Here is a 22,545-nt window from a genome sequence, read left to right on the forward strand (position 1 = left end):
CATCTGAGGCCCCTCTCCTCATTTCCACGTTTCCTGTTATGAAGTAGGGTCTAAGTTTCGCAACGCGACACACGGCGCCACATGGAAGGCATGCCCACGTCCCATTTCAGATGGTCCCTTTCACGAGGAGTTATTCGATACTCTGAAAGAGTATGACGCTTGATACGCTGGCACTTAGAATTACATGCGCGGCATATATTAACGTAAATTAAACAGACTAAATTGTAGAGGCTAGTGTTTTTAATTCACAGCCCGAAAATCAAATTGTTTTAGCTACCTTAATCTCTGATTCGAGGACACTTGTCAATGAAATAGGAACGTTGGATATGTTTCATTCTTAGCCGTCCAATAAATGTCCACCGATCCGATGGTCAGATAATGAAGTGAGCGCAATGTTTAGTTCATGTAAACATAGTTTAACTTGAATTATCTCTACGGGACATGTAATTTCATCGGTGTGTATCATCTGTCTGCCAGAGTATCAAAGTTTTTCTACCCTTTCATTTCCGGGTAATTTCTGGGCCGTCCATCTTGTTTTTTCCCTACTGTGCAAAATTGGAGGGTTCTGATGGTCTGATCAGTGGGCTTCAAGGCAACGGTAGGGAAAAAACAAAAGGTTAACGGTCAAAAGGGAAGAAAGATTATGATCTGGACCGCTAATAGTTGTGATTTTCGAAACAATCCATCCATCAAGAGGCCCACTAGATGGACAGCCCTAATTGGTAAGTTACTCTGCCATTTGTACTTACACCACACTTTTCCTGAATTCCAGGTGGCCATTCCTTCTTTACACGTGGCATGTAAATCAAATCCAAACCGCCTAAATAGTAGGATCTACAGTAGATGGTCCAAATAGTAATGAACGGTCCAAATTTAACAAACGAATGTCCATTAATCAGAGGTCGGGATTGCCTGTTAAAACTGATTTTCCGGATCCAAGTAATCTACAATAGGTCCCACTATCTGTACGGTTTGAATCAGAGGCACATATTAAATAAATGGTCAAAATATTATTAGACGATTCCCACGCATGTCGCACATATTAAATAAATGGTTAAGATAAATCCATTTACATTAAAGGCCCACCTGATGATCGTGTGGGTCTGACTTTTAATACATACGATCAACCCAGCAGGGATCGCCTGATGAACGGCTCCGATCTTGTAAACGTGCTCTTCATTTGCACGTGCAAGGAAAGTGCACTCGATGGTGTGTACGAAGCTTTGCTCTTAAGCCTTTTAGTATGGAATCTCTTGAGATGGGGACCGAATCAAAGGGGATTCAGTGGACGGGTCGAGGACCCGAATGGATGCAATGCATACGACAGATGCTCTGAATGAGAAAAAGACCGCGCCATTTCATGTGACTATCACGTGGCTACGCATGCTGCATGCACATGCGTCAATGTGCGATTGGGTCACTTTATAGGGAGCGGATTAGGGAAGTTAGTGGGTGTTTCCCTGACCGTGGCCCACCTTGATGTATGCGCTGTATATCCACGCGGTTCATGAGTTTTTTCAGCTCAATTTAGGTCATGGCCCCATAAATGAAGCAAATATAAATCAAGTGGAACACACAGTAAAGATTAAATATTTACTCTTAAAAACTTCTTTAGGACATTTGGTATTTGTATTTTCCTTTATCTGGGTATTTGTGAGGATGGCAAAAAACAGTGGATTCTTCCGTAAAGCTTTTAACGATGGATGTTCATGTAAGACTTCATCGGGTGGGCCACACATGATCATCGATTTAGATCCGATTGTTGAATTATTCAAATTGAACGATTTAGTGGGCTCCATTATAATTGTGGTCATTGTAAATAGGTTTGGGGCGGGACACTTGAACCGTGGTCCCTATACACGGTTATTAAGCCGAATATGAAAACCTACGGACTATGGTGTGGAGACCCCAAAAGTGAAAAGTGTCATAGGTAAGCTTCTGGCCCTCTTTCCAATAAATAAATGTCTTGGTCCCTCACCAACACAAGCGAAAAAAACCCAGTCCCATCTGAGAGGTTCTCCTAAAGGGAATGAAGTGCGGAAAATCAAGATTCCTGTCGACTATATCAAGAAATTGAAGATATCTTCCTAGTCAACTACGCGTTTAGGTTATGTACTGAATCTCCATTATTAATACATTGACGAATTCATAGATGATTCGTCAATTCCGCGATACAAATATAACAGTTCAATAACCATTATTTCTTATAGTGTGATCCACTTAAGATGTAAATCTGCTTCATTTATGCGACATGCCCTACAATGAGTTAGAAAAACCAACGGAAGGCACAGATATACATGCCCATGGTCATGGCAACACCCACTAAATTGTTGTAAGGTAATATCTAATCAATGAAATGGCACGCATTTCAATAAAGGAAGCCAGTTAGATACCACCCCACTAGGACCAAGCTAGAGATAGCCCTATCATAGCCAAGTGGAGGTGGAGATGATATGTGTGTTTTTAGCTCATCCATTTTGACCCGCATAAGCTAAAAAAGGAGGTGATGGAAGGCTTGGGTGGACCACACCATAGGAAGCGGTGGTGAAAATGACCCTATCATTGGGACCTTTTTAAAGCCTACTGTGATGTTTATTTGCCATCCAACCTATTCAAAAAGTCACATGGACCTGAATGAAGTTAAAAACATAAATATCACATTGATCCAGAACTTCTATTAAGCCCAAGAGGTTTTCATCAGTAGGCATGTGGTCCACTTAAGTATTCTATCTGCCTTATTTTTGAGATTATCACTTAAAAAATGAGGAAAATATGATGCCTCATTTTTCAGATCATCATCTAAAATGATTTTTCAAAAAGGATATGCAACATGAATAAAACACATACATCATCGTGGGCCCCACAGAGCCCCTATCCGGACCGTCCATCTCTAACTTGGTCTTGGCGGGGTAGTACCTAATCTAAATCTTACAACAAACAAAGGTCCACGTGACTTTGATTTCAACACTCCCTTACGCTATCTCAAAAATATTGTACCTAGTACCCTTAATTTCATGTCGTATGGCTCACCTAAGTTTTGAATTGCTGTGAGATTTTGGGAAATCGCTCATCCTATGAATGAGTCGCATGATTCGATGGCATATAAATGCCATAGATCGGGTGATACACAAAACTAAAGGTGGTGGTCGTTTTGTCTCATCTATTTTTTATGTTTTGGCATACCTAAGTTTTAAAATATCATGATTCATGCCTGCCTATCCCATGGACTCATCTTTTCAAAGAAGTGTGGATTAGGTATTACCCCCATAGCCACACATTAATGGGTGTTGACCGTGGGGCCCACCTTGATGAACGTGTTATAAATCCATGTTGTTCATCCGTTCTTTCAGGTTATTTTACGATGTGGTCTCAAAATTTAAGTAGATCCAAATCTTAAGTGGACCATACCACAGGAAACAGTAGTGATTGACTGCCCATCATTTAAAACTAATTAGGTCCCACCTCGGCCCATTGTAATGTTTATTTTCCATGTAACCTGTTGATAAGGTCAAACAAACCTAGATGAAAGGGAAATGCAAATATCAAATTTATTCAAAACTTTTATGGCCCATGATAAGTTTTTAATTGTCAATCACCACAGCTTCCAATGATGTGGTCCACATGACTTAAATTTGCTTAATTTTTTAGATCAAGTCCTAAAATGAGATGAAAAAACAGATGGACAACATAGATATACAACCCATTCATCAAGGTGGGCCCCGTGTGGGTAACACGTTAGTGGGTGTTACCTTGACTGTGGGGCCCACCTTGATGAATGTACTATAAATCCATGCCATCCATCCGTTCTTCTAGATCATTTTAAGACATTTTCTCAAAACTTAAGCAGATGAATTAAAGGAATCTCCTACAACTTGCTAACTATGATTTTAGTTTTGATGGAAAAACCTGGAAGATGATTTTAGTGCCAAGATCACAACCACACACTACCTTTTTTTCTGTGCTTGAAATCAATGACAAAACTGGGACAGATCCTATAATTGAAAACGGTTCATCAGTAGAAATGGGTCATTATCAGGAACTTAAGATCTTTGAATTTCTAAAGATCCTGCATCTGATGCATGATCGATTTTGAAAATCTGGAATTCATTAAAAAATTGAAGAAAAATGGAACTTGGGTTTCTCTCGAAAAGACATGGTAGGCTGTCAATGACCCCGACTGGCCTGCTGGACTTTTGGGCGCGACTCATTACAGGCCTAGCAAGGTCTCAAATACTAAGCTAGTCTAACACGTAAGCTCATTTATTAAGCAGGTTAGGCTTGTGCGGCACTATCAGCCCAGTCCAATCCAACCCAAATGGCATCGAACTTGCTTCAATGACATTGAGTAGCAACACTATAATGTTCAAGTCAATATGGATTTTTTGAATTTTTTTAATAGGATGAGTACTTGTCGATGGCATCGACATCTACTCGATGGCATCGAGTGGTCTATGGATGGCATCGACAGATTCTGTTATTGACAAATTTAACACATTGACAACATAAACAATTTTGAAAATCTTAAATTCACTAGAAAAAATTGATGAAAAATGAGTTCCTCTTGAAAAGACATGGTTGGCTGTCAACAACGGACTTTAAGTTCATTTATTAATCAGGCTGGGCTTGGGCTGCACTATCGGCCCAGTCCAACCCAACCCAGCACAACATGTTTAAGGTTTCAAGGGCAGTTTTATCAATATCATGCATAATCAGGCACACCTAACCAACATTCTTGATCTTGAACCAAAGAGTATGGTGGCCTTGGGCTTTGACCCGAGCCATGGATCGAGCCTATTTATTTTGGCCCATAAAGGGGTGAGGCTAGACTCAGGCCCTGGGTTTTACTTAGTAGGCCATACTTGGCCGAATTTCAGACAGGACCAGCTATTTGATAGCCCTAGGACCAATAGGTTAGGCTGGCTTGCAGGTCAACAAACCTAACCTGCCTAATAACCGGTCATGGTCTATGATTATTGGGTTTTGTGTATTGAACCTTTTTTTCATTTGGTTAGATCATTCAATTAAAGTGATTTCTGATAAAGTCCGCATACATGATAAACGGTGACATCATCATTTTTCAAAGCTTCTTGATACTCAGTCATAGTCATTTTCGAAGTCGGCTGAGGAATGAAATGACCTGTAGATTTTACGAAAAGATTTAATTAATGTATTGGCCCTAATGTTAAATGGCAATTTCATATTTTATGGCATATTTATAATGTGTTAATTCTTCTAAGATTTCAACTCACACGTGCGTGTGTGATGTATACACCTCTCTTTGTTTCGGATTATTGCAAGTACCTCCCCTATGTTAGATTTTAAAAAAAAAAAACCTTCATTTCAGGAGTTCATTTTGCTCTATGTGAGGCCTACCATATAGGGCTGTACACGAACCAAGTTAGCTCCGTTAGCTCGCTCAACTCAACTCGAAAAGGCTTGATTCGACTCGGTTCGAAAATGAGTTCGAGCCGAGTCGAGCTGAGTTTTTGAGCTCAAAAGAATTTTGAACCGAGTTCGAGTTTGCCCGAGCTCGACTCGACTCGGATCGAACCCCAACTCGAATCGAACTTAGATCGAGCCAGTTCGGTGACTCGGTTACTTTGATATCGATGTTGCTCACCAAATTTCTGATGAAATGACTCAATTAGTGTTGACTGGTGGCAAGTAAGGTATGTATATGAAACAAATACCATCAAGGTGTTTGATGAAATACTTATAAACAGTTGCTGATGTTTTGCATACAGTAAGAACTTGAAAGTGCATTCCATGTGTTTGTAAAAATGCCGCACAGGCTCAATCTTAGCTCGAACTTGGCTCGAACTAGCCTGAGCTATTGACCGAACCGAGTCAAGTTGGCCAGTCAGGCTCGAGGACCGAGCCGAGCCGAGTTCAAGTTGGGGTCAGCTAGTGGCCGAGTCAAGTCGAGTTGTGCCAAGCCCGACTCAATTTGACTCGTGTACACCTCTACTACCATATGTATAAATGGCATCCAACCCATCTAACAAGACTTTCAGCATAAATATTGGAACCCAACAAATCAAGCTAATTCAATAATCAAATGAGCCACACCACATGAAATGATATAACCACCCAAAAACCTCCAAATTTAGGTGGAGTGTCACTAATAGTTGAATCAGCTTAATTTTTTGGAGTGTCCCAATTTTATGGTAGAGTGACCACATTGTACAAGTTGGATGAGATACATACACAAGAGTAGGCCAATGTGCCTATAACTAGTTGCATATAAAACGGTAAAACATTCAAATCCTCATAGATAACAGTGTTAAAAGGAGGGTGTAGGTGAGTGTCTGGTGAATCCATAAAACATGTGCGGGTAATTGAAATTGTTCATAGCAGAAGGGGGGTGTTTCCAATTATTCCGCAATTATCCCGCCAATAGCTAATGATCTTGACCACCTATGATATGTGACATATGAAATAACTGCTCACCCACTACTTGACCACCTATGATATGTGACATATGAAAATAACTGCTCACCCACTAGTTGTATATCCAACTAGCATTTGTGGCCCACCATCATGCTTGTATGACCTCTCACTCATCTAGTAGGATAAGTTGGCGTTTGTGGCCCACAATCATACTTGTATAACCTCTCACTCATCTAGTAGGATAAGTTGGCATTTGCGGCCCACCATCATGCTTGTATGACCTTTGGCTTGTCTAGCAAGATATTAGTTGGCATTTGTGGGTTACCATCATGCTTGTATGACCTCTTGCCTGTCTAGCAAGATTAGTTGGTGTTTGTGGCCCACCATCATGCTCGTACGACCTCTCGCCTGCCTAACAAGATTGTCCTATCATGTGGGAGGGGGAGGGGGGATTCTCATGCCAGACACGAGTTTTGTTATTTAATTGAATTTATTCTCTTCGTATAATTCGTTGGACCCAAGGATAACTATAATATCCTGTGTGTTGTACGTTAAGAACACGTGTCATTGCAAGGAAAGAGACAGTATGCGGCGGATCTTTGAGGAAACTTTGAGTGTGGCCGAGAATCCAAAAGCGGTTGATCTTTATCAAATATCATGCAGTTCTTTCAATAGACGTATTCTTGCAATCGCTCCTAGTGACTGATTCTTAGATGCACTTCAACTTTCTTCAAAAATCTATCTCATGTTGTCTCTTTCCTTGCAATCACACATGTATGTTCTTGATTGGCTATTTCTGGAACGGTCAGAAATAAGGTACAATAATATTATGAAGTTTTTTGGTAATGACTTTAACTTTTAGTTTCATAATGTTCCTTGAGTATTTTTATAATTCTTTCTTCACCTATTGCTCAATTGTCACTTTACTCCAATCCTAAGCCAAATTTTAATAAAATTAGTGGGAAGAAATAATGTAGATTGCCACCAGCACTAAAGCTCTGTGGGGCCCATCATGATGTATATGTTATCTTCAAATCTAGGGGTGTACATGAACCAAGCTAGCTCGGTTAGCTCGCTCGACTCGACTCGAAAAAGCTCATTCGACTCGGTTCGAAGCTGAATTCGAGCCGAGTCGAGTTGATTTTTTTAGCTCGAAAAAGTTCGAGCCAAGTTCGAGCAGGCCCCAACTCGACTCGACTCGAATTGAATCCAACTCGAATCGAACTCGGATCGTACTAGTTTGATGACTCGGTTACTTTGCCATTGATGTTGCTCACCAACTGTTTGATAAAATGACTCAACAAAATGTGGCTGGTGGCAAGGAAGGTGTGGTTGGTGGCAAGGAAAGTTTGGCTAGTGGTAAGGTGGCAAGGAAGGCTTGGCTGGTAGCAAGGTGGCAAGGAAGGTATGTACATGAAACAAATACCTTTTTTCTCTATTTTTTTTTTAATGTTACTTAGAAGGTGTTTGACAAAATACCTGTAAAACCATTGCCTCTGTTTGTAAAACAGTCGACTCGTGTACAACTCTACTTGTGGAAATGCCTTAATTGTGAACTTGGCTCGATCTTGGCTTGAACTTGGCCCGAGCTGCTGATTGAACCGAGCCAAGTTGGCTAGTCAGGTTCGAGGACCGAGCCGAGCCGAGTTCGAGCTAAGGTCAGCCACTATTCGAGCCAAGTCGAGCTGAGGCTAGCTTGACTCGGTTCGACTCGATGTACCACCCTATTCAAATCATCCATCCTTTTGCCGGCTCATTGTAGGCATGAGTTCAAAAATGAGGCATATCTAAAGCTCAAGTAGAGCACACCAAAGGATATAGTATGGACAACAACAACCATGTTGAAATTTTCCTAGGGCCTACCATGATATTTATTTCGCATTTAACCTATTCAAAAGGTCATTCCAACCTAAACGAAGAGAAAACACAAATATCACCTTGATCCAAAACTTTTGTGGCCCCAGGAAGTTTTTAATAGTTGGCGTTCGATCTCCTACTGTTTCGTATAGTGTGGTCCACTTGAGCTTTCAATCTTCCCATTTTTAGGTTCACGCCCTAAAATGAGCTGGCTAAATGGATGGACAACATGGTTATAGCACATACATTATGGTGGGCCCCACATAGCTTAGGGCTGTAGGAATCTCCTGTCCTCTAGAGAAATCACCATCACCATTCGAAGCCCTTTCATTAATTTTAGAACTAACTAAATGGAAGAACCCATCACCGCAGATTGTCCAAAATTCAGATACCTCGTTTTTCAACACCGAGGTCTTGGTATCAATTCCCTATGTGGGGGTGGCTGAGCAATTATAACTTCCTATTCTCGCAATTGTTTGTTGAAATGAACATTTGGATATTTTCCATTTCAAACCGCCCAATATATTCCATCAATCCAATATCTAAAATAATCAAACAAACATAAATTTTAATTCGCGATATATCTAAACTAAGACCCATAATTTGGATAGTTCAATTTAAATTACTTGTATGTCACGTATGTGATTTCTTTATAATTTCCAGCTGCCCGTGCATCATCCATCACACTCCACAGTATTAAACTCTCCTTTTTAGTTCATTGTGGTCCCCTTGTGGATGGGGACATATGCTGGATTTTGAGTCCCAACATAGGCACAACCAATTAATAGAGCCATCGTATCTTATCTGATATTGTTTTCAATAAGTTTTGTTTTTGACTTTGTATTTGTTATTTGAATTCTGTTTCATTGTATTTAGGAGGATCTTTCTGTTTCCTTAAATATAGCAGTTAGTTTAGACAAGCTGTTATATTTGAAATCCTTAAATATTGATCATGGAAAAGCCATCATTGTGTGGCCTTTATTTCCTTCTCAATCATCTACGTTTCTCAATCTCTTTATGGTATCAGAGCAGTTTATTTTTTTTTTCTATTCCTCTCTAAGCCACCCCCGTCATGACTACAAATTCATCCCAACCTACAATTCACAACACCAACGAACCAAATCAAACCTTGATCACCATCAATATCTCAGCTCAAGCCCCACTAAAACTCACCAATAACAACTACATTTCCTGGAAGCTTCAATTTCAAACCCTCTTCATCGGATATGATCTCCTAGGATACATAGATGGTTCAAAACCATGTCCAGCAGCCACTGTTACGTCCAACGCCACCACTACACCAAATCCTGCTCACATCTTATGGGTTCGACAAGATCAATTAATCCTAAATGCTCTTGTTGGATCTCTTTCTCCCACTATCATTCCTTTCATTGCTAGCGCCCAAACATCTAAAGCAGCTTGGACGATTTTTGCAGACACGTATGCTAAGCCGTCACGAGGACGCATTAAGCAGGTAAAAACTCATCTGAAAAATCTAACCAAAGGCTCTCAAATTGTTACAGATTTTCTGCAAACAGTGAAAGCTCGTGCTGATGAGCTTGCAATTCTTGGAGCGCCAATGGAGGAAGATGATCTCACGGAGAAAATCCTAGATGGGCTTGGGGATGAGTATAAAGAACTTGTTCGTGCCGTCCAAGCTCGAAACACTCCGATCACCTTTGTCGAGCTTCATGAAAAACTTCTGAATTATGAAGCAGCTTTACCCGGAACCAAGTCTGCACCTGCATACTTTCCGGCTTCGGCAAATCCTGCACATCGATCCAACAATGGCTGGCGTCCTTCCAACCTATCCAACAACAGAAACATCAACACGGGCTGGCGCCCGTCGCCAAACTACACCAATAACACCCCTGCATACAACACTGGACCAAACTCCAGTAGAAACACTCGGCCTCTTCGTCCCTATCTTGGTCACTGCCAAATCTGTGGAATTCAGGGACATACAGCCAAGAAGTGCCCATCCTATCGCCTTGTTCCTAATTCACCATCCACCATAGCAAGTGCTCCAACGACAAATTCTCCAACACCATGGCAGCCTCGAGCCCATTTTGCTGCAAATACTTCGTCCAACAATCCAACATGGTTACTGGACACGGGTGCTTCTCATCATGTCACAGCAGACTTGTCCAATCTCTCCCTTCATGCACCTTACACAGGCTCAGATGATATCATGATCGGCGATGGCACTGGCCTCCCCATCACTCACACGGGTTCAATCTCTCTTCACACTCCCAACACCTCTTTTCAATTAAACAATGTTCTCTGTGTTCCTACAATGAAGAAAAATTTAATCTCCATCTCACAATTTTGTCTCTCCAATAATGTGTCCATTGAATTCTCATCTTCTTCTTTTATTGTGAAGGAACTTCGCACGGGGGCAACTCTCTTGAAGGGCAAAACGAAAGATGGGGTGTATGAATGGCCATCCTCTACTCCAATTCACTCTCCTCTGTTGGCTTTTTCCAGTGTCAAGACAACCTCTTCTCAGTGGCATCATAGACTAGGTCACCCAGCCTCTCCTATTTTAAAGCACATTCTCTCTCATTGTCAAATCAACTCCTCCACATCATTGACTTCTGATTTTCTATGTAACGCATGTCAGTGCAATAAAAGTCACAAACTTTCTTTTTCTAATTCTTCTATTGTGTCTTCTCGGCCTCTTCAAATCATCTTCTCAGATGTATGGACTTCCCCTGTTTTATCAGATCATGGTTTTAAATATTATGTCATCTTTGTAGATCACTTCACTAAATACATCTGGTTTTATCCACTAACGCATAAATCTGAGGTTAAAGATGTTTTTATCCGATTTAAAGCTATAGTGGAAAACCACTTCACACTCAAAATTTGCACACTTTATTCAGACAATGGTGGTGAATATTTAGCTTTAGCTAACTTTCTTGCTATCAATGGCATCTCTCATCTCACTACCCCACCACACACTCCTGAACATAATGGATATTCTGAGAGAAGACATAGGCATATTGTTGAAACAGGCTTATCTCTTCTTACCCATGCTTCCATACCTTTAACCTTTTGGCCTCAAGCGTTTGCTACTGCAACTTATTTAATTAATAGAATGCCCACCCCAACACTTGATCTTTCATCTCCTTTTGCAAAAATTTTTGGCACTTCTCCAAACTATTCAAAACTTCGAATTTTTGGATGTTTATGCTACCCATGGCTTCGCCCCTATTCCTCACACAAACTTGATGCTCGCTCCAAACCATGTGTCTTTTTAGGTTACTCTCTAACACAAAGTGCTTATCTTTGTTTCCATCCACCCACCTCTAGAACATATGTCTCTAGGCATGTTAAGTTTGTTGAGTCAGTGTTTCCATTTTCAAAAGCATCCACTCCTTCATCTCCTACACAACCAGATCTGGTGTCTACCTGGATTCCTCAACCTCTTCATGTGCCCTTGCCAGCAGCTGCTTCTTCACCAGCAACTTCGCCATCAGATGTCACCCCATTTGCCGTGCAACCTAATAGGCAGCCCTTGTGTGTGGGACCAACACATTCTAGTGGATCCTTACCCTCAGTCACAAACAGCCAATCTTTGCCACCTAATTCCACCATCATTGCATCCTCATCCGACCCACCTCCTCTCCATATCACCACTTCCATTCCCTCTACCCATCAACCAACTCACACCCACACAATGATCACAAGAGCCAAAAATAACATTCGCAAACCTATTCAAAAGCTCAATCTTTCCACTCAACTTTCTCCACCAACGGACACAGAACCCACCACTGCCACCCAAGCCCTCAAGGATCAAAAATGGCGTCGGGCCATGTCTCAAGAATATGACGCTCTTGTTCGAAATGGAACGTGGGAGCTTGTGCCTCTTGCTTCCAGTTACAATATCGTTGGTTGTAAGTGGATTTTTCGAATTAAACGACACTCTGATGGTTCCATTGACAGGTATAAGGCCCGCCTAGTAGCTCAAGGGTTTCATCAACGTCCTGGTGTTGACTATCATGATACTTTTAGCCCTGTGGTCAAGCCAACTACAGTACGCCTTGTGCTCAGTCTTGCTGTTAGTCGTAAATGGTCTCTCCGCCAGCTTGATATCAACAATGCTTTCTTACAAGGCTATCTTTCTGAAGCTGTCTATATGTCACAACCACAAGGCTTTGTTGATCCTGATAATCCCTCTTATGTCTGCAAACTAAGAAAAGCAATTTATGGTCTGAAGCAAGCCCCACGTGCCTGGTATACTGAGCTTCGCAAATTTCTACTAGCCTCGGGTTTTCAGAACTCCCTTGCTGATACCTCTCTGTTCATTCTCAAACATGGTGGTCACCTTATCTATCTCTTGGTTTATGTCGATGATATTATTATAACGGGTGACAATGATGGTTTTGTTCAACAATTTGTGACTCTATTATCTCAACAGTTTTCATTAAAGGACCTTGGGCAGCTCTCTTATTTTTTAGGTGTGGAAGTTATCTCACATCCTCATGGTCTGTTGCTCTCTCAAAGGCGCTACATACTGGATCTTCTTGCTCGTACCAAAATGATGGAAGCAAAACCTGTTCTCACACCTCTTCCTACTTCACCACCAATCACTTTGCACTCTGGTTCTCCACTGAGTGATCCATCTGAATATCGTGCCATAGTTGGAAGTTTGCAATATCTGCTACTTACTCGCCCTGATATTACCTATGCTGTGAATCAGGTCTGCCAATTTATGTATGCTCCTACCACAGATCATTGGCTTCTTGTTAAGCGACTTCTTCGTTATCTTTGTGGCTCAGTTAATGAAGGTATCCTTCTCTACCGTGACTCTCCACATGCCTTCCCTGCTGCTCAATTACATGCCTTCTCTGACGCCGATTGGGCTGGGAACAAAGATGATTTCACTTCCACCAGTGCAATATTGTTTATCTTGGTCAAAATCCGATTTCCTGGAGTTCCAAGAAGCAGCGTTCTGTCTCTCGGTCCAGCACTGAAGCAGAGTATCGGTCTGTTGCAAACACTGCTGCCGAACTCAACTGGGTCTGCTCTCTCTTGGATGAACTTGGTGTGTCTCTTTCTCATTCCCCAGTGATTTACTGTGACAACGTTGGGGCCACTTCTCTATGTTCCAACCCAGTTTTCCACTCGAAAATGAAGCATGTAGCTATTGACTTCCATTTTATTCGTGATCAAGTTCAATCGGGTCGTCTACGTGTTGCTCATGTTTCCAGTAAAGACCAACTTGCTGATGCTCTGACAAAGCCCCTTTCTAGGACACAATTTCTTACTCTCAAGACCAAGATTGGACTCTCTTCTCGAGTTCCATCTTGAGGGGGCATAATAGAGCCATCGTATCTTATCTGATATTGTTTTCAATAAGTTTTGTTTTTGACTTTGTATTTGTTATTTGAATTCTGTTTCATTGTATTTAGGAGGATCTTTCTGTTTCCTTAAATATAGCAGTTAGTTTAGACAAGCTGTTATATTTGAAATCCTTAAATATTGATCATGGAAAAGCCATCATTGTGTGGCCTTTATTTCCTTCTCAATCATCTACGTTTCTCAATCTCTTTACAAGTTCACTAACCCTTTTAACCACCTTGGGTTGGCAATGGACCGCATCCAGCCATGCATAATCAATATTTGGCCCGCCGGAATAGTTCAAAATCCGGTCCCACCTATTGTCGGTCCTAATAAAAAGTGGGGGCTCTAAATGCAATGGGCCGTGGAAGATCCGAAAAAATTCACGGCCTAAACATGTCTATTTGTGGGCTGAAGGTCTTTTTCTCTCTTCTTTGTGTGTTGAGAGATCATTTCTTCTTCCTACATAGATATTTTCTTCTTTTCTTCCGTTTTCCTTTTTGAAGACTTCCAATATTCCTTGTATAAGGTTGTAGCATTCGTGCATCATTTATTTGGATCATCAGTTCATATAAGTGGGGCCCACAGTCCGATGAACGGACTATGGTCCCAAAAATATGCATATGATATTTGTAAGATTTGGCTTTTTTGCAATTTTTTCCCTTTTGTTGGGTACTATAATTTTATTGACAAGGATAAATAAACGAAGAGAGAAAAAATGGGCACCGAAACAAAGCTACAAGCTAGGAAAATAGAAGGTCCCAATGGCTAAATTCCACTTATAGCTCATACGCCAGATGAAAAACATATCCAGATTCAACCAAAGCTTGCTTGAAATGGAGCGAACAGCCATCAAATTGATAGAGCAAGTTGCATGCCATTCCAATTCCATTTCCCTGTGGATTACTCAAACATCCACCCGAGAATACATAGCATGCGAGCCATTTGTTCTAGTGCGTTTGGCCGTTTATGGTCTCACTGGAAGGTTTATGGTCTATTTGGAGAGAGCATAATGGTAAATGTTTCAATAATTATCTTTGTAGCCTGAATAAAGTGTTTAAGAAGGTTAAGATAGATGTAATTGCTTGGGGTTTGGTGCTTTTACCTATTGCTGTGCTATTCCATGTCCCTATAGATTATGGAAACATCAACCCAAGAATCCATTGCGTGCAAGTCATTTGGTTCTAGTGGGTTTGGCCTGCCTCGTAGCTTTATGGTCTATTTTGGAAAGAGCATAATAGTAAAATATTTCAGTAATTACTTTGTAGCCTGATTGAAGTGTTTGAAGGCTAAGATGGATGTAATTACTTAGGCTTCGGCGCTTAAGCTATTTTGCTTATTGCCTTGTCATTCTAGCTCCACGTCCCTATGAATTATGGAAACATCCACCCAAGAATCCATTGTGTGCAAGTCATTTGGTTCTAGTGGGTTTGGCCTGCCTCATAGGTTTATGGTCTATTTTGGAAAGAGCATAATAGTAGAATGTTTCAGTAATTACTTTGTAGCCCGATTGAAGTGTTTGAAGGCTAAGATGGATGTAATTACTTAGGCTTCGGCGCTTAAGCTATTTTGCTTATTGCCTTGTCATTCTAGCTCCACGTCCCTATAAATTATGGAAACATCCACCCAAGAATCCATTGTGTGCAAGTCATTTGGTTCTAGTGGGTTTGGCCTGCCTCATAGGTTTATGGTCTATTTTGGAAAGAGCATAATAGTAGAATGTTTCAGTAATTACTTTGTAGCCTGATTGAAGCGGTTGAAGGCTAAGATGGATGTAATTACTTAGGCTTCGGTGCTTAAGCTACTTTGCTTATTGCGTTGTCATTCTAGCTCCACGTCCCTATGAATTATGGAAACATCCACCCAAGAATCCATCGTGTATGCAAGTCATTTTGCTTCTAATGGGTTTGGCCCACCTTGCAGGTTTATGGTCTATTTGGAAAGAGCGTAATAATAGAATGTTTCAGTAATACTTCATAGTCAGAATGAAGAGTTTAGAAAGGCTAAGATGGATATAGTTACTTAGGCTTCGGTGCTCAAGTCATTTGCTTATTGCCTTGCTATTTCAGCTCTATGTACCTATGGATTATGGAAACATCCACCCAAGAATCTATTGCGTGCAAGGCATTTGCTTCTCGTGGGTTTGGCCCACCTTGCAGGTTTATGGTCTATTTGGAAAGAGCATAATAGTACAATATTTCAGTAATTATCTTGTAGCCGGAATGAAGTGTTTAAAGGCTAAGATGGATGTAATTACTTAGGCTTTGGTGCTTAAGCCATTTGTTTATTGCCCAGCTATTCTAGCTCCACGTCCTTGAATTATGGAAACATCCACCCAAGAATCCATTGCATGTAAGCCATTTTGCTTCTAACTTGGTAGGTTTATATTCCATTTGGGAAGAGCATACTAACAAATGTTCCAATAATTATCTATTGGTGGAATGAGGTGTTTAGAAAAGCTAAGATAGATGTAATTGCTCAGGCTCAGTCATGTCAGTCATTTGCTTTGTAGCATTGCCAGACAGCTCTTGCCTTGGTTTTAATAAAATTGCATTGCCTTAACAAAAAGAAGGATCCATTTTTCAGGTGCCAAAATAAAACTGCATGGTCTTTAACCTCAGGTGATTTGCAGAAGGCAACGGTCCTAATACCAATATCGGGCACTCAAATCTCCTATATTCAAATTCCTAGCAATCACAAAATTCAGAACCATCGGTAAAAGTAAAACTTGGGCCCCAAGCATTTCCCAAAATGAAAATGCCCGGCCAAAGACCAAGCCCAACCCAAGCCTAGCCCATTCACCCTTTTTTGTGCAAGATCCAATTTATTCATTGTGTCCAGTATCATTGTGACAGACATAGCTGATATTTTTGAATTTTTTGCGATATTATCAAAATATTTTAATTAATTGATATTGTTGTGATAATATTTTCGAAATCTCTGCAGTTTTTTATTTTTTCATGATGGAGAAAATTCATTTATTTAAAAGTTAAAAATTCACTAGATGGGGCTTTCATCATTTTAGTTTTTTAAATAGCCCTATAGTGATGTGCTTAGCTGAAAAAGACGAAAGAGAATTCCATTGGGACATCTTTCAAAAGAAGAGTCTGTCCAAAAGCCAGAGCTAAAAGCAGCCGTGATTTTATCATACGATGCCACATTGCGATCCAACTTTCAATCTAATGGGGAACAGAAAGTCACAAGCGAGTGATTCTTCATTCCCTAAGGATCGAAGGTTCGTTTGACTAACAAAATATGCTAGGAGCAGATTTCATGGAATTCCGCATCTGTTATTATATGTTTGCTCTAGTTTTTGTTGTTTTTTTATATTGAAATGGTCTTTCTTTATCCATGGGCAATGAGGGTCGAGCTATGAAGGAGGCTCTCCCCTCGAGACTGCTCGAGCTCAGGTTCTTTATTCATACCACCCAAGATCTTTATTCATACCACCCTACTGTGACTGTGCTGAGCAGCTGAGAGTTCCATTAGAAATTGCCAGCACTTTCCCTATCACTTGGCAGGCGTCCATCACGAACTCTCTTCTTCAACCCGCCGAACTCTCTTCTTCCACCCACCGGACTTCTCCAAGTTCATTCTGCGATGTTGATATATATATATATAGCCCATCAGTCTTTCAGGCATGGCCTGCCTCTGTCGTGCTTGGGCTGGAGTATTAGGCCCAAGTACCGGGCTCAGGCTTAAAATGGTACAACCCTCGATCTCAGGCTTCGCCCAGCATAAACATTTCAGGCAGAGCTAGGGCTGGACTATTTGGCTCATCATGGGCTCGGGTCTATGTTGAACAATGCCAGCGGGGCTTGGAGCTTGACCCAGGCCTAACCTGGCCCCCGGGGTTAACATTGAATAATGCAGGATGGGCTTGGACAGAGTTGGCCTACCCCTAACCTGGACCATTGACAATCCTAACCCAGAGAAATACCTATGAGCCCAGGGAGGCTCGGGTCTATGTTGAACAATGCGGGTAGGGCTTCAACAGAGCATGGCCACTTCGATTTGAAACCAGGCTGGGTTTGGGTTGAGCAATTTCGGGTTGGGCTAGATCGGGAGGGAAACAATACATGTATTTGTTTTTTCATGAATCATCACTCTCATTGTGCGAATGGCATCAGCATTCTCAATTCAAAATTTCTCCAATGCTCTGAAACATACCATGACCACCCACAGATCATAGTGGGGCACAGCAAACCAATGGTTTGGATTATCAAATCATAGGACCCACATTTCATTAACTGTGCTAATTCATTTTTCATATGGTATTTTGACAGCACACCTATTTTGACAGCACACCTACCTTTTTTTTCTTTTCTTTTCTTTTCTTTTTTTTCTTTTTTTTTTTAACACACGCACACACACCCCACACACTCACACTAGTGGAATTTCACCACCTATGGGTACTCGAACCCTTGACCGGGAGTTGAAACTCCTGAGAGTCTACCACCCGAGCAAGAGTAAGGACCCAGACAGCACACCTACCTAATGAATTGCCCAAATCTCTAACATGTGTACCATCCAACATGGTGCCTAAAGCTATACATAATCCCTTGAATCACCACTCTCTCCTTGTGAAGATCGCCTCTAAAGGGTTATCTGAACCATCCAAAAAGGGCTCCACCTGAAGAAAACTTGGGGCAAAAATCAAGCAGGTCCATTCATCAAGCAGGCTATATCTTTGAAATAAATCAAAGACCAACTATCTATACAGGCATAGCCAACTGTAGGTGATTAATCATCTCATTAATATACCAAATACCTTGTTTCAGTGGGGTGGACTGCATCAAACCATTCCCAGGCTCAACACACAACTACGTTATAAAGAGTCCTCATCTGCATCATAGCTCATGAGCAAGTTGTGAATTTTCTCTCCATCATGCCGTTTTACAAATCCAGCTTCTTCTCCACACTACCTTGATCAGTGTAAAGCCTCACTTCTCCACACTACCTTGATCTCTGTAAAGCGACATGAGGTGATTTCCCAAGTGCAGATTTTGCAGTGGCCACCAGTGGGTCAGACAATTTCACCAGCATATCTCAACTTGCAGCTGATGCAACTGGCTACAGCATCAACGGTTCACAATACATATCAAGGCTGGGATTTATGCAGAAAGTCTCCAAGTTGGTCCTGAAAATACATTGCCTTCATCAGAGAAGGTTGGTGAAACCATAATAACTGCCAACCAAAGTGTCAAGGATGACTGAAACACTTATCAAACTGCAGCATCGGTGGGATACTTACTCTTTTGAGTTCCTCTTGCACAATTCAAACCTGGCTCGCTAACACGTTTCGCCTTATTGACGCTCTGAATATGGATGGTTTTGATCATTGGAGCATCCTCGCAATGTGGGGCCCATGAGGCGAAGCAAGCTGGAGAGACATAAGCAAACTGAAGTCCTCTTCTGTTGGTCTCATTTATTTATGTATTTATTTTTAGCCGTGGGATATGTATCACACTTCCATAGGAATTGTCAGAGTGTACGTCAAGACTAGCCATTGGATCTGGGTTATGTTACAATCATCCAAGCCACCATGAAAGTTGGACGCCCACCATATGAATTGGGAGGCTATCGGATGGTTGTCCATTGTTTTTTGAGGTCGGTTGGCCTACCAATGCTCTTTATATTCCATCCACCCCTGCATTACGTGAGCCCCACCATGATGGAATGAGCAAAATATCAGGCCTATAAAATCATCAGCCTCCCTGGATCCCTAATACATCACAGCCAAATCACCCTACAACAGCATCAGGTGACACGGCAATCAGTCGCAAACATAACCTGCAGTTAGCATTTCCAGCATACTCATTACCACAAAACTCGGCGTCTGAAGCCTCTTTTTTTTTTTTCTTTTTTTTAATTTTACACACGCACCCCCACACACTCACGCCAGTGGGATTTCACCACCTATGGATACTTGAACCCTTGACCGGGTGTTGAAACTCCTAAGAGTCTACCACCCGAGCAAGAGTAAGGATCCACGTCTGAAGCCTCTTGCATCAGGGCCAAATAGGCTGCTTTACCAGTAAGGTAAGCGATCAGCCTACATACTGCCGAAAGTCAGTCTGTGATCTTGCTGTGAATGACTGAATACCTCAAGAATCTTTTCCAAAATCATCTAGCAGCACAAGGAACAGATAAAATGGCAAGAGGACAGACCAAGCTAATATCAACTGACTGAGCATATGCTTCAGCAATAGAATGCCCTGACTTCCTTACAAAACCATATTATCTCTAACACAACAAACATGCAAATAGGATGCACATGAGTTCGATGGATAAGAGTCCTCAATATGTAAGAGATCAAGACCATTCATCAGGTGGAGCTACCATGACTGTGCGCCAATCCAATAGTCAGACTGATCCACTCATTTGGTGGGACATAAGTACGCCTAAAATGTAAACTTTTAGTCATATTTTTTTAGTTGCCCAAGTTTCTGATACAAGTGTCCCACCTGATAAGTGGGTTGAAATGTTCTTTGGGCCAGGGCAGGTTCAAAGTGCTCCCCAACAGATGAATTGGCCAAAAAATCTCTCTCGTGTGACATGTAGGCACATGTGCGGAGGAACTCCATAACCTCACTTGTATGAGTCTCATTAGCATAGCTACCTGTAACATTCAAACACATTACTGTGAATAGCATACTGAAACACAGCTCAGTTAAAAAGATCTAGATACTCAAATAAACAATTAGGCACTTCAAAATTGGTCGTACGATGGAAAATCTGAGAATATGAATTTTACTGAAGCATTCAACAAAATTGCTCACATTTTCTGAATCTATCCCTTTAAAGTCAGCATTGAGAACAATGCACATACCTGAAAAACTGCTGGAATTGAACTCTAGCGACTAGAGAGGCTTCTATATATCTTCATGTAACTGAGACCCAAAATGATCTTCTATTAGGCGTGGTTACTCAGCATCAGTCACCTCAAATCAGAAGATGGTGATTCAATTCCTCTTGGAATACACAACAAAAGAATTCATGGTGTAAACAAGCTAAGCAACACTGGCAGCAGCAGCAGCCTCTTCAGTCTTCATAGAACAAAAGAGATTGAAAACATCAGCATGGCCACGGATATAGCCCGGAGACTTAGAAAGGAAATCATGCGCTGCATTATGCCTTCCTGCCTTGAAAAACTCTTCAAACATACGGACAAACACCGATGTAGATGGGAACCTCTTCGCTGACATTGCTTTCAGAAAACTCACAGCATCATCCCCAGACCCAGATTTGGAAATATAGCTGATAAACGGATCTATGTACGGCGGAAACCCATGACTTTTCATCAACCCAAGAAGGCTAAAAGCTTCTTTAAGGCTCTTTTGGGCCAATAACTTCTCCACCAACATCTTGTAGGTAACATGCCAAGGCCGCCAACTGGTTTCTGTTAACCATCTCGATAAGAAGCTTGCATGCATCTGCCTCTCCATTTTTGAGACAAAACCCATTCACCAACACTTCAAAAGCAACACCCGCATGCACTGCACCCTTCCTTTCAACCATCTTTCTAAAACGAGAAGCCGCTTTATCTATTTCTCCAGCTACACAACCCTTGAATCAAAGATGCCCATGCCTTCAAATCAGGATCATGTCCTGCTGCTTCTCTCTCCTCCAAGAACTCACATGCTTCATCCAATTTCCCAGCCTTACAGAGCCCAAGAACAACCTGACTATACACAGCACTATTCGCCACAAACCCACCATCTTCCATTGCCTTCAAGATCTTATCGCACTCCACCAATTTACCAGCCCCCGTCAATGACTTTAGAACCCCATCAAAAATAGTCCTGGTCAAGACATTCCCCGTCTGTGAAAACCCTCATAACCCCTGAAAATAAATCCATATCCGGGTTTTCACCAGCCACGATTTTCCGTAAAAGAAACATGCAATGTTGAGCAGGTGGCTTATCCGAACAGCCCGGCATGTACTCATACAAATCCACAGCATCCTTCAACATTTTCCTCTTAAAGAACCGACCCAAAACCTTAACATATGTCGGCATCTCCATTTCATACCCTGCATCCTTCATCTCATTAACGATGACCCAAAAGTCATCAATACTACTTCTCTCGCTATCGAATTGTAGGTCTTAGCATTGTGTTTGAAAGACGGGTTTTCTTCAGCCCATCTGAAAAACATCAAAGCCTTTGACGGATAAATCTCAATCCGTTCCAAGACCGTTGAAATCAAATCATTGGATAAACCAGTACCCAAATCTTCCAACTTTGCTTTTGGGGGCTGAAACCATTCAGATTCAACTCCTCTTGGCTTAAAATAGGTCTCAGCCCAAAGATAGCAGATTGGTGGTCGAGCTTTCAGGTGGAAGGATTCGCAGGCCATAGGCTCATTTGCAAACTCAAACTACTCAAGCTTAAGCTTAAGAAGTGGTTTCAGGAGGAATTCCGTGATAGAGTGTCTGAATCAGACTCGCTGTTATCAGAACTCCAATGTATAGATTCAGAGGCCGAAGGCAAGCTTCCATCGACTGATCTTCTGACCAGGCGAATCCAATTCATTCAGACTCTATCGGCCAGAGCTCTAGAAGACGAAGCTTCCTGGAAAACTAAATCCAGAGCCAAACGGGTAGCAGAAGGCGATAAAAATACCAAATATTTTCACAATATCGCCAATATGCACTTCCGGTCCAAGGCCATATTCAGCGTTACTGATAAGGGAGAATGCATCGAAGACAAACAGGTGATAGCAGACCTTGCCATCAACCATTTCAAAGCTCTCCTGACCTCTGATATTCGAGCCAGACCACTTCTCGACAACATCCAGTTCAACACTGAAACTGTTAAAGTTGAGTTCCTTGAATCCCATTTCTCAGAAGAAGTCAAGATGGCTGTTCACCCTCTGGGAGGAGACAAATCCTCTGGCCCCGATGGATTCCTGATTATTTTCTTTCAATCATTTTGGGACGTTATCCACCA

General features: G+C 41.5%; 1 pseudogene; it reads right to left on the minus strand.

The window, feature by feature from the left end:
- Window positions 1-20,492: 20,492 nt before the first annotated feature.
- Window positions 20,493-21,952, minus strand: LOC131217306 (pentatricopeptide repeat-containing protein At3g02490, mitochondrial-like; annotated as a pseudogene).
- Between the last annotated feature and the right edge of the window lie 593 nt (window positions 21,953-22,545).

The sequence above is a fragment of the Magnolia sinica genome, chromosome 10 (assembly GCF_029962835.1).
Source record: "Magnolia sinica isolate HGM2019 chromosome 10, MsV1, whole genome shotgun sequence".
Lineage (NCBI taxonomy): Eukaryota > Viridiplantae > Streptophyta > Magnoliopsida > Magnoliales > Magnoliaceae > Magnolia > Magnolia sinica.